This window comes from Peromyscus maniculatus, chromosome 12 (assembly GCF_049852395.1).
Source record: "Peromyscus maniculatus bairdii isolate BWxNUB_F1_BW_parent chromosome 12, HU_Pman_BW_mat_3.1, whole genome shotgun sequence".
Lineage (NCBI taxonomy): Eukaryota > Metazoa > Chordata > Mammalia > Rodentia > Cricetidae > Peromyscus > Peromyscus maniculatus.
The window spans coordinates 46,257,077-46,266,911 of NC_134863.1; the positions used below are offsets into that span (position 1 = coordinate 46,257,077).

General features: G+C 44.0%; 1 pseudogene; it reads left to right on the top strand.

Annotated features, from left to right (window-relative positions):
• Positions 1-4,205: 4,205 nt before the first annotated feature.
• LOC102927202 (tRNA (cytidine(32)/guanosine(34)-2'-O)-methyltransferase pseudogene) lies at positions 4,206-5,755 on the top strand (annotated as a pseudogene).
• Positions 5,756-9,835: the final 4,080 nt, after the last annotated feature.

Sequence of the window (9,835 nt, forward strand, 5' to 3'; positions counted from 1 at the left end):
TAGCCACTGTGGGTGGTGCCACCCATGAGCAGGTAGTCCTGGGATGTACATGAAAACAGACTGAAGGCTAGAGAGTTGCCTTAATGGATAAGAACATGTGTTGTTTTTGCAGAGGGCCCAGGTTCGATTCCCAGCATCCACATGGTGGCTCACAACCATCTGTAACTCCAAAATCTGGGAATCTGATGTTTTCTTCTGTCCTCTGAAAGCACTAGGCAGACGTGGTATATACATACATACATGCAGGCAAAACATATAAATAAAATAGTAACATAAAATTGTGTTTGTTGAGGTTTTTGTTTGTTTGTTTATTTGTTTGTTTTAAAGAAGGAATTTCTTTGTGTAGCCCTGGTTGTTCTGGAATTTGCTCTGTAGATCAGACTAACCTCAAACTCAGAAATCTACCTACCCCTGTCTCTGACATGCTGGAATTAAAGGTGTGGGCCACCAAAACCAACGTAAAATGAATCTCAGTGAGAGAGGGAGAGAGAGAGAGAGAGAGAGAGAGAGAGAGAGAGAGAGAGAGAGAGAGAGAGAGAGAGAGAGCTAAGAAAGCCCTGGATAGAAAGCCAGCAAGCAGCAATCCTCCATGGTGTCTGCCTCCAGGTTCCGGCCTAGACTTCCTGCCCTGACTACCTTCAATGATGGACTGTGATGTGGAAGTATAAGCAAAATAAACCCTCTCCTCCCCAAATACCAAGTTGCTTTTTGGTCATGGTATTTCATCACAGCAGTAGAAATACTAAGCCAGTACAGCACAGCCTGATGTCACAACTCAAGCCCCTGAGCACTGGAACCACAGGGGTACATCACTACTGGTTTTAGCAGTGTTTTACAGACCTCCATGCAAGTACAAAGGAAATTTCTGTATTTTAGAATAAACTTAACTCTGTTCACCTAATTTCCAGTAAAAATTCCAGCAGTGGCACATGCCTTTAATCCCAGCGCTCAGGAGGCAGAGCCAGGCAGATCTCCGTGAAATTAAGACCAGCATGGTCTACAGAGAGAGATCCAGGACAGGCACCAAAACTACAAAAGAGAGAGAGAGAGAGAGAGAGAGAGAGAGAGAGAGAGAGAGAGAGAGAGAGAGAGAGAGAGAGAGAGAAGAACTGATTACCATTAGGCAAAACTGGAGAGAATAATATGAATTATTCTGGTGAACCTTGATATTTCAATCATTACCCATTCCTGACCAATCAATTTCACACATGCCTTTGTGGTTGGCCCTTCTCTTGCATTATTTTAAGGCAAATGTAGACTTTGTTATATCATCTTTAAGTACTTAACATGTAGTTCTAAAAACCAAGGCTAAGATAAAGAGTAACAGTTTTATTACAATATGACAAAAATTAACAGTAACTAGTGTCATCAAAAATCCAAAGGTATCCTAATGTTCTTCCCAGCTTGTTTGTTCAAACCAAATACTATATTTCTGTTACTGACTCCCATGTAATGAATCGCCCAAGGTGACATCGTCTTGTCCTAGTTTGAGCGAACCCATCCTCCCAGCCCCCACTAACCACATCCTGCTGAGCACTGCATTCTCAGGCAGCTGCCCCTGCACTCCTGGGAACACCATTGCTTCACAACACAAAACATTGTTTTAATCAACTCAACTCAGACAATTAAATCGGCTACACCCTGGCCTGCCTCTGGCATGATGTGATTGTGGGGTTTGGCTTTATAAACCCTACCCTGCTTTTCTCTGGACCAAGAGTTCTTTTCCGTCAAAGCCTGCTCTGGACCTCCAACAAATAAGGGACTCTTAACCTGACCTTCATTGAGTGGCGTTCTCTTGTGTCTCAAGTGGGTACAACAATTAATATGCCAACTTACATGCTCAGGTTGTTATCAAAATTGTGTGGAGTCTATCTGCACACAAAAATGCTTTTCAAAGAAAAACTTTGTAAAATCACATTCCATATCATGACTGACAAGTAAACATTAATTTGATGACAGGCAATAAACAACTTTGAAATATAAAAAACAAATCATTCGCCGGGTGGTGGTGGTGGTGGTGGCGGCGGCGGCGGCGGCGGCGGCGGCGGCGGCGGCGGCGGCGCACGCCTTTAATCCCAGTACTCGGGAGGCAGAGGCAGGTGGATCTCTGTGAGTTCGAGGCCAGCCTGGTCTACAAAGTGAGTTCCAGGAAAGGCACAAAGCTACACAGAGAAACCCTGTCTCGAAAAACAAAAACAACAACAAAAAACAACAACAAAAAAATCATTCTGAAAAGATAGAGATGTAAAAAATAATTTAATTCCCATTAGTAGGCTTTAAATTTTTGATCACATTTGTATGTGTGTGTGTGTGTGTGTGTGTGTGTGTGTGTGCAGGAGGAGGTGTGCATGTGTACCATGTCACATGTGTGGAGATCAGAGGAAAACTTACAGAATCAGTTCTCTCCTCCCACTATGTGGACCTTAGGGCTCCAGCTCAGGCTGTCAGGACTAGCAGCCTGAGATTCATCCCATGAGCCATTTCACAGGCTAGCAGATTTGTTTTTACAAAAAAGCTGTACTCAGGGCTGGAGAAATGGCCCAGCAGTTAAGAGAACTGACTACTCTTACAGAGGACCAGGGTTTGAGTCCCAGCACTCACATGGCTGCTGGTAACTGTCTGTAACTCCAGGGCATCTGACATCTTCTTGTAACCTCTGTGGTCACTCGCTGCACATTGTGCGCAGACGTACATACACCCATATACATAAAATAAAAATAAAGGTTAAGTTTTTTAGAGCTGTATTCATTATGTTAGAAATGGTGTCAGTAAGAATGCTGTGTAAACTTGTTTTTTTCCCCTTTGCCATATATGTACCAACATGATATCGTCAACTTCTCCTCTTTTTTTTTTTAAAGATTTATTTATTTATTATGCATACAATGTTCTGCCTGCATGTCTACAGGCCAGAGGAGGCTACCAGATCTCATTACAGATGGTTGTAAGCCACCATGTGGTTGCTGGGAATTGAACTCAGGACCCCGAGAAGAACAGTCAGTGCTCTTAACCTCTGAGCCATCCCTCCAGCCCAACTTCTCCTCTTAACAAGGCTGAAAGTATTTGCTATTTGGCTTTTTTTTTTTTTTTTTTTTTTTTTGGTTTTTCGAGACCGGGTTTTTCTGTGTAGCTATTTGGCCTTTTACAGAAGACATTTGCCGTTCCTTATCCAAGAGGAAGTAAAATGGAAGTAAGAATTTAGCCAGTGAAAAGGGAAAAGTCTTTCTAAACAAAAAGGACAGACTAGGCACATGAGGATGGGCCAACGGAGTTTGTGAAAAAGAATAGACAAGTATTGCATACTAGGCCCTTGGGAAACATAGAGCGTTCCTTTTCCCCCGTGTTTGTCTGAGCCAAGCTGTAATATCGGATTCTTCCAGAAGAGGGCTCCCTTTATTTAGTTTGTTGAAATAGAAAAAGCCAAAAGGAAATTTTGAAAGAACTTTACAGCAGCCATTTATATACTTATCACTTTGATTTCATCACCAACATTTTATACTTGTTTTTTTTTTAATCACATATCTACTCATCTATCAATAAATCATGTTTTGGATAGGTGACTACACCTTTCTTAAAATAGATCAGCATGTATTGCACTTATTGGTAATACAAATTATCTAGTTTCCTTTTTTTAATGTTGATTGTTTTTATTTTTGCAGTACTGGGGCCTTAGGCATGCTAGACAACTGCATCCATGGTTGGAGCCCACCAGGTTTCCTAGCGGCTGTACCCAGCAGGACTGCATAAGAGGTTGATTGGACCACGGGCCTGGGTACCAGGTGACTGTAATTAGCAAGGGGGAGGTCCTTTGCTCTACCCCTTGGCATTGTTATAACTATTTATAACAATAAACTTTATACCAATAAAAGCAATTCTCTTTTCTTTCTTTTCTTTCTTTTCTTTCTTTCTTTCTTTTTCTTTCTCTCTCTCTCTTTCTTTCTTTCTTTCTTTCTTTCTTTCTTTCTTTCTTTCTTTCTTTCTTTCTTTCTTTCTTGTACTTTAGAGCCTGTCCTGGACTAGCTCTGTAGAGCTGGCCTTGAACTCACAGAGATCCGCCTGCCTCTGCCTCCCGAGTACTGGGATTACAGGCGTGTGCCACCACCGCCCGGCTACTCTCCCTATTTCTAACTAAGTCTCTTATCCCTCGTTCCTCAAGAGTTCCTAGAACTGTTTCACACTGCAAACTTTGCCACGTTGCGACAGCCTCTGGGATAGCGTCAGCTCGCTGCCTATCAGCAGAGTGAGATGGGACGGACGTCAAAAGATAAACGGGATGTCTACTACCGCCTGGCCAAGGAGAATGGCTGGCGGGCCCGGAGTGCCTTCAAGCTACTTCAACTGGATGAGGAATTCCAACTCTTCCAAGGTGTGAAACGAGCAGTTGACCTGTGTGCGGCCCCAGGCAGCTGGAGCCAAGTGCTGAGCCAGAAGGTTGGGGGCCCGAGTTCCGGTCAGGTGGTGGCTGTGGACTTGCAGGCTATGGCTCCACTCGCAGGTGTGATACAGATACAGGGGGACATCACTCAGCTTTCCACCGCCAAGGAGATCATCCAGCACTTTGAGGGCTGCCCCGCCGACCTAGTAGTGTGTGACGGGGCTCCTGATGTCACTGGCCTCCATGATGTCGATGAGTACATGCAGGCCCAGCTTCTGCTAGCTGCTCTCAACATTGCTGCGCATGTCTTGAAGCTAGGGGGCTGCTTTGTCACCAAGATATTCCGAGGCCGGGATGTATCTCTTCTCTACAGCCAGCTTCGTGTCTTCTTCTCCAGCGTGCTCTGTGCCAAGCCCAAGAGCAGCCGGAACTCCAGCATGGAGGCCTTTGCTGTTTGTCAGGGTTATGACCCTCCTGAGGGCTTCATTCCGGACCTGACCAGACCCCTGCTGGACCACTCGTACGATTTCAACCAGCTGGATGGGCCCACCCGTATTATTGTGCCCTTTGTGACCTGTGGGGACCTCAGCGCCTACGATTCGGATCGCAGTTACCCTCTGAATCTAGAAGATGGCTCCGAGTAACGATATACTCCGCCCACACAGCCCCCCATCTCACCCCCAGACCACGAGGCCTGCAAGTTGAAGAAGAATGGACAGCTGGCCGAGGAGGTCTTCCCCCCAAGACTGCTCCATCAACAGAATAGACAAGTCGCCCCAACCTCTGACTGTTCCTCATTGTCTTACTCTGCTAGCCCCCAAGGTGGAGGACAATGACATGAACTGTTCATCTAAACACGTTAAGGATTTGCAGTAACACTCAAAGTAATACAACTCAGAAGCTGCTGCCTGTCAGAAAAAAACCAGAAGCTGGCTTGAGGAGTTCGCCAGCCTAGCGTGGGGACCTGCAACAACTCCATGACGACAAAGAACCCGAGGAAGTCTGCGGAGCTGCAGGAGGAATTTCTGGAGACTGTGAGCACACGCCTCTTCTTTCAGCCTCTCCTGGGGTGTCCTGAATAGGTTCAGGATTTCCTCCCCCTGCAAAGCGGGCGTTCTTACCATGGATAACCATCAGGCACCTCCACCAGCTTGATGGAGGAAAGGGTTACACCTTCACTCTAACTGACGTTCAGCTTTATTTATTCCCGGTCAATGAACATTGGCAACCAACCAACGGTAAAAGTCCTTACCTGTGCAAGTCCCTTACTTTTTATGGTACAGTTTACAGGCATCTGAAATACTGCTCCTATTTCTCACTGCTTTGGATAATAGCAGATTTTATAAATCAATCCTATAATTAAACATCCCATCTATTACTGCATCCCAATTTTTCCTGATTGGTTGGTCGGGTGTTTTTAAGATAGTATCTTCCTATATAGCCTAGACTGCCCTCAAACTCAAGATCCCCCTGCATCTGTCCCCTGAGTGCTGAGATTACAGACCTGTGCCACCAAACCTAGCTGCTGTATCCCAGTTTTATTTCAATTAAATAGACAGAGATAACTGTAAAAAAAAAAAAAAAAAAAAAAAGAGTTCCTGGAGTAAATAAGTGTGGGGGCTGGTCTCCCACAATCCATTAATACCATTAGAATGTGACCCTAGTCTTTCTGTTACTTACAAGACAGACTTGAGCAATGGAGTTGGGGTACCAGGGGACCAACCATCAAAGCTCTGATTTTTTTTTTAATTTATTCATTATGGAGGCTGGAGATATGATTCAGGGGTTAAGAACACTGACTATTCTTCCACAGGACCAGGGTTCAATTTCCAGTACCCACATGGCAGCTAACAACCATCTGTAACTCCAAGATATGACACCCTCACACAGACATACATGCAGGCAAAACACCAATGTACATAAAATAAGAACAAATAAATTATTTTAAAAGCTTTTCTTTATTATATATACACTATTCTGCTTGCATATGTGCCTGCATGCCTGAAGAGGGCACCAGATCTCATCATAGGTGGTTATGAGCCATCATGTGGTTACTGGGAATTGAACTCAGGTCCTTTGGAAGAATGGCCAGTGCTCTTAACCTCTGAACCATCTCTCCAGCACCTTGCTCTGATCTTTTTTTATGCCAACTTTCATTATAAAACCTAAATTCAAAAAATTACAAAATGAGCCGGGCATGGTGGTGCATGTCTTTAATCCCAGCATTCAGGAGGGAGAAGTAGGCAGATCTTTGTGAGTTCCAGGACAGCCTGGTCTACAGAGTTCCAGGACAGCCAGGACTATGTAAAGAGACCTTGTCTCAAAAAACAAAACAAAACTAAAGGAAAATGTTTTACTGACAGTCATGAGACCAATCATGGGACCTTTTGTGATTTAAAAAAGAAGAAGAAGAAGAAGAAGAAGAAGAAGAAGAAGAAGAAGAAGAAGAAGAAGAAGAAGAAGAAGAAGAAGAAGAAGGGCTTGGTATAATAGCACATGCCTTTGATCTCAGCATTTAGGAGCCAGAGGCAGGTGAATCTTTGTGAGTTCAAGGTCATCCTGATCTACATAGTGAGTTCCAGGACGGACAGGATTACATAGAGAGACCCTGTCTCAAAATAAAATAAAATAAACAATAAAATAAAAGAGGGTCAAAGAGTTGGCTCAGCAGGTAAGAGCATTGACTGCTCTTCCGAAGGACATGGGTTAGATTTCCAGTACGCACAGGGTGGCTCACAGCTATCTGAAATACCAATTCAAGGGGATCCAATGCTCTCTTCTGGCCTTTATGGGCACTGCGTGCATATGGTACACAGACATACATACAGGCAAGACACTCGTACACTCAAATAAATAAATCTCAAAAAAATCTTTTTAAGAATTAGATAATTAAAAGATAACCAAGAGCTAGGCGGTGGTGGCGCAAGCCTTTAATCCCAGCACTCGGGAGGCAGAGGCAGGCGGATCTTTGGGAATTCAAGGCTAGCCTGGTCTACAGAGCGGGATCCAGGAAAGGCGCAAAGCTACACAGAGAAACCCTGTCTTGAAAAACAAAACAAAACAAAAATAAAACAAAAAAGAAGATAACCAAGAAAACCACAGCTGCATCTTAGTGCTATGTCCAATGGTCAGGAGCTTGTTCCTGCCACATAAGATACACACATACCCCGAGGAGGGATGTGTATGTCCAATTACTGCTGCCATCCCCACTCCTATGGGCGTTTCTAGACAAACAGGGGAAGAGGAAAACCATAAAAGGGAGGTCCCGTCAGCCGTGATTTGGGAAGGGAAAAAGCATTATCATGAATATGCTAACCGCCTCATAAATATTCATAAACCTTCTTTACACCTCCCAAGGCAGAGCTGACTGGGCTGACAACTCCCAGACACCCTCTCCTCCTGTCCCCTCCACGCCAATCTGTCTTTGGAATGCTTGCTTTGCAAGGTTAAATCAACTTCTGCTTAAAGTGAGCCTTCCGACCGATTCCTTAGCTCCAGAAAAGAACTAAGAGACTCCCTAATAACACTTAGATGTAAAATTTATGTACAGTGAAATCAACTAATTTTAAATGAACATTTCCCAAGTTTAGACAAAGTGAATTAGCCCAGAACCAACCCAAATATAGAATGTTACCATTAACACACAAAGTGCCCTCCTTACCAGTCACTCCCACTCCCAACTAGCAGGAACCACTCTTCTTTTATATATATATTTTATTATGTTTACAGTGTTCTGCTTGCATATATTCCTGCAAGCCAGAAGGGCACCAGATCTCATTACAGATGGTTGTGAGCCACCATGTAGTTACTGGGAATTGAACTCATGAACTCAGGACCTCTGGAAGAACAGTCAGTGCTCTTAACTTCTGAGCCATCTCTCCAGCCCCGAACCACTGCTCTTATACTCCACCTCAATAGGCTAATTTTGACAGGTGTAGAATGAGATATTACCCACTCATGGCCAACCAGTTCCTCACACGTGCCTCTACCTGTAACCCTCTCAAGTTGTCTTAAGGCAATTCCTTTTTTTTGTCTTTTTTTTTTCCAGAGCTGTGGACCAAACCCAGGGCCTTGCACTTGCTAGGCAAGCACTCTACCACTGAGCTAAATCCCCAACCCTTAAGGCAATTCTAGACTTCATGGTATTTCTTCTTCTTCCTCCTCCTCCTTCTCCTCCTCCTTCTCTTTCTCTCTCTCTTTTTTATTTGTTTGGGTTTTTTTTTTTTTTTTTTGTTTTTTCATTTCCTGGCTGTCCTGGAACTCACTCTGTAGACCACCACCGGTGTTATATCATCTTTTGTTGTATGTCTTATTTTGTTTATTTGTTTTGGCTTTTTCGAGACAGGGTTTCTGTATAACAGCCCTGGCTGTCCAGGAGGTGGTGGTGAACGCCTTTAATTCCAGCACTCGGGAGGCAGAGGCAGGCAGATCTCTGTGAGTTCAAGCCAGCCTGATCTACAGAGTTAGTTCCAGGAAAACCAGAGCTACACAAAGAAATCCTGTGTCAAAAACCGAGAGAAAGAGAGAGAGAGAGAGAGAGAGAGAGAGAGAGAGAGAGAGAGAGAGAGAGAGAGAACACTAGGCATGGTGGCTCATATCTTTAACCGCAGCACTTTGGAGGCAGAGGCAGGCAGATCTCTGAGTTCTAGTCCAGCCAGGTCTACAGAGGAGTTACAAGACAGTCAGGGCTACACAGAGAAACTCTGTCTCCAAAAAAACAAAAACAAAAACAACGAACAAACAAACAAACAAAAAAACCAGTAACAACAACAAAAGTGAAACAGTGCTGGGCGGTGGTGGTACACACCTTTAATCCTAGCACTTGAGAGGCAGAGGCAGGCAGATCTCTGTGAGTTCAAGGCCAGCCTGGGCTACAGAGCTAGTTCCAAGACAGCTAGGGCTGTTTCATAGAGAAACAACAAAAAAGGGAGCTGATAGATCAGGGATCAGCCAGTGGGCCTTTTGAACAGACATATCATCAGGTCCCTAGGCAGCAGTAAAGGCGGTTGCCCTTCTGTGTCTTGGTGTGAGAAAATATCACATTAAAAAGAAAGTGCTGCTGAAGATGGAGAAACACATTCAGGAAGAAAGAGAATAGATTTAGTTCTTCTAACGGCACCTTTTCCAACCCCTTGGTGTTACACTGGACCTTGCAAATCATGTGTGCTGCCAGCCCTGTATACATCTCCTTTTCTCTCTTTGAATACAGCTAGAGCTGGTTTTGTTTTGTCTTGTTCCTTACGTTAATTTTTGTGAATTGCATTCCTGTGGAGACATTTGACACGTCTTTGTCACCTGTATTCCCTAAAATTGGTAGATATAAAACCTTAGCTATAGATAAAACATCAGTAGCGAACTTCTGCCTTCCAGGGTTCTCCCATTGTGCTGTAAGCCTGTATTTAAGAACTCCTCCCTCCTTCAATAGACGACATTCGGCATTAGAAAAAGAAAGAAAGAAAAACA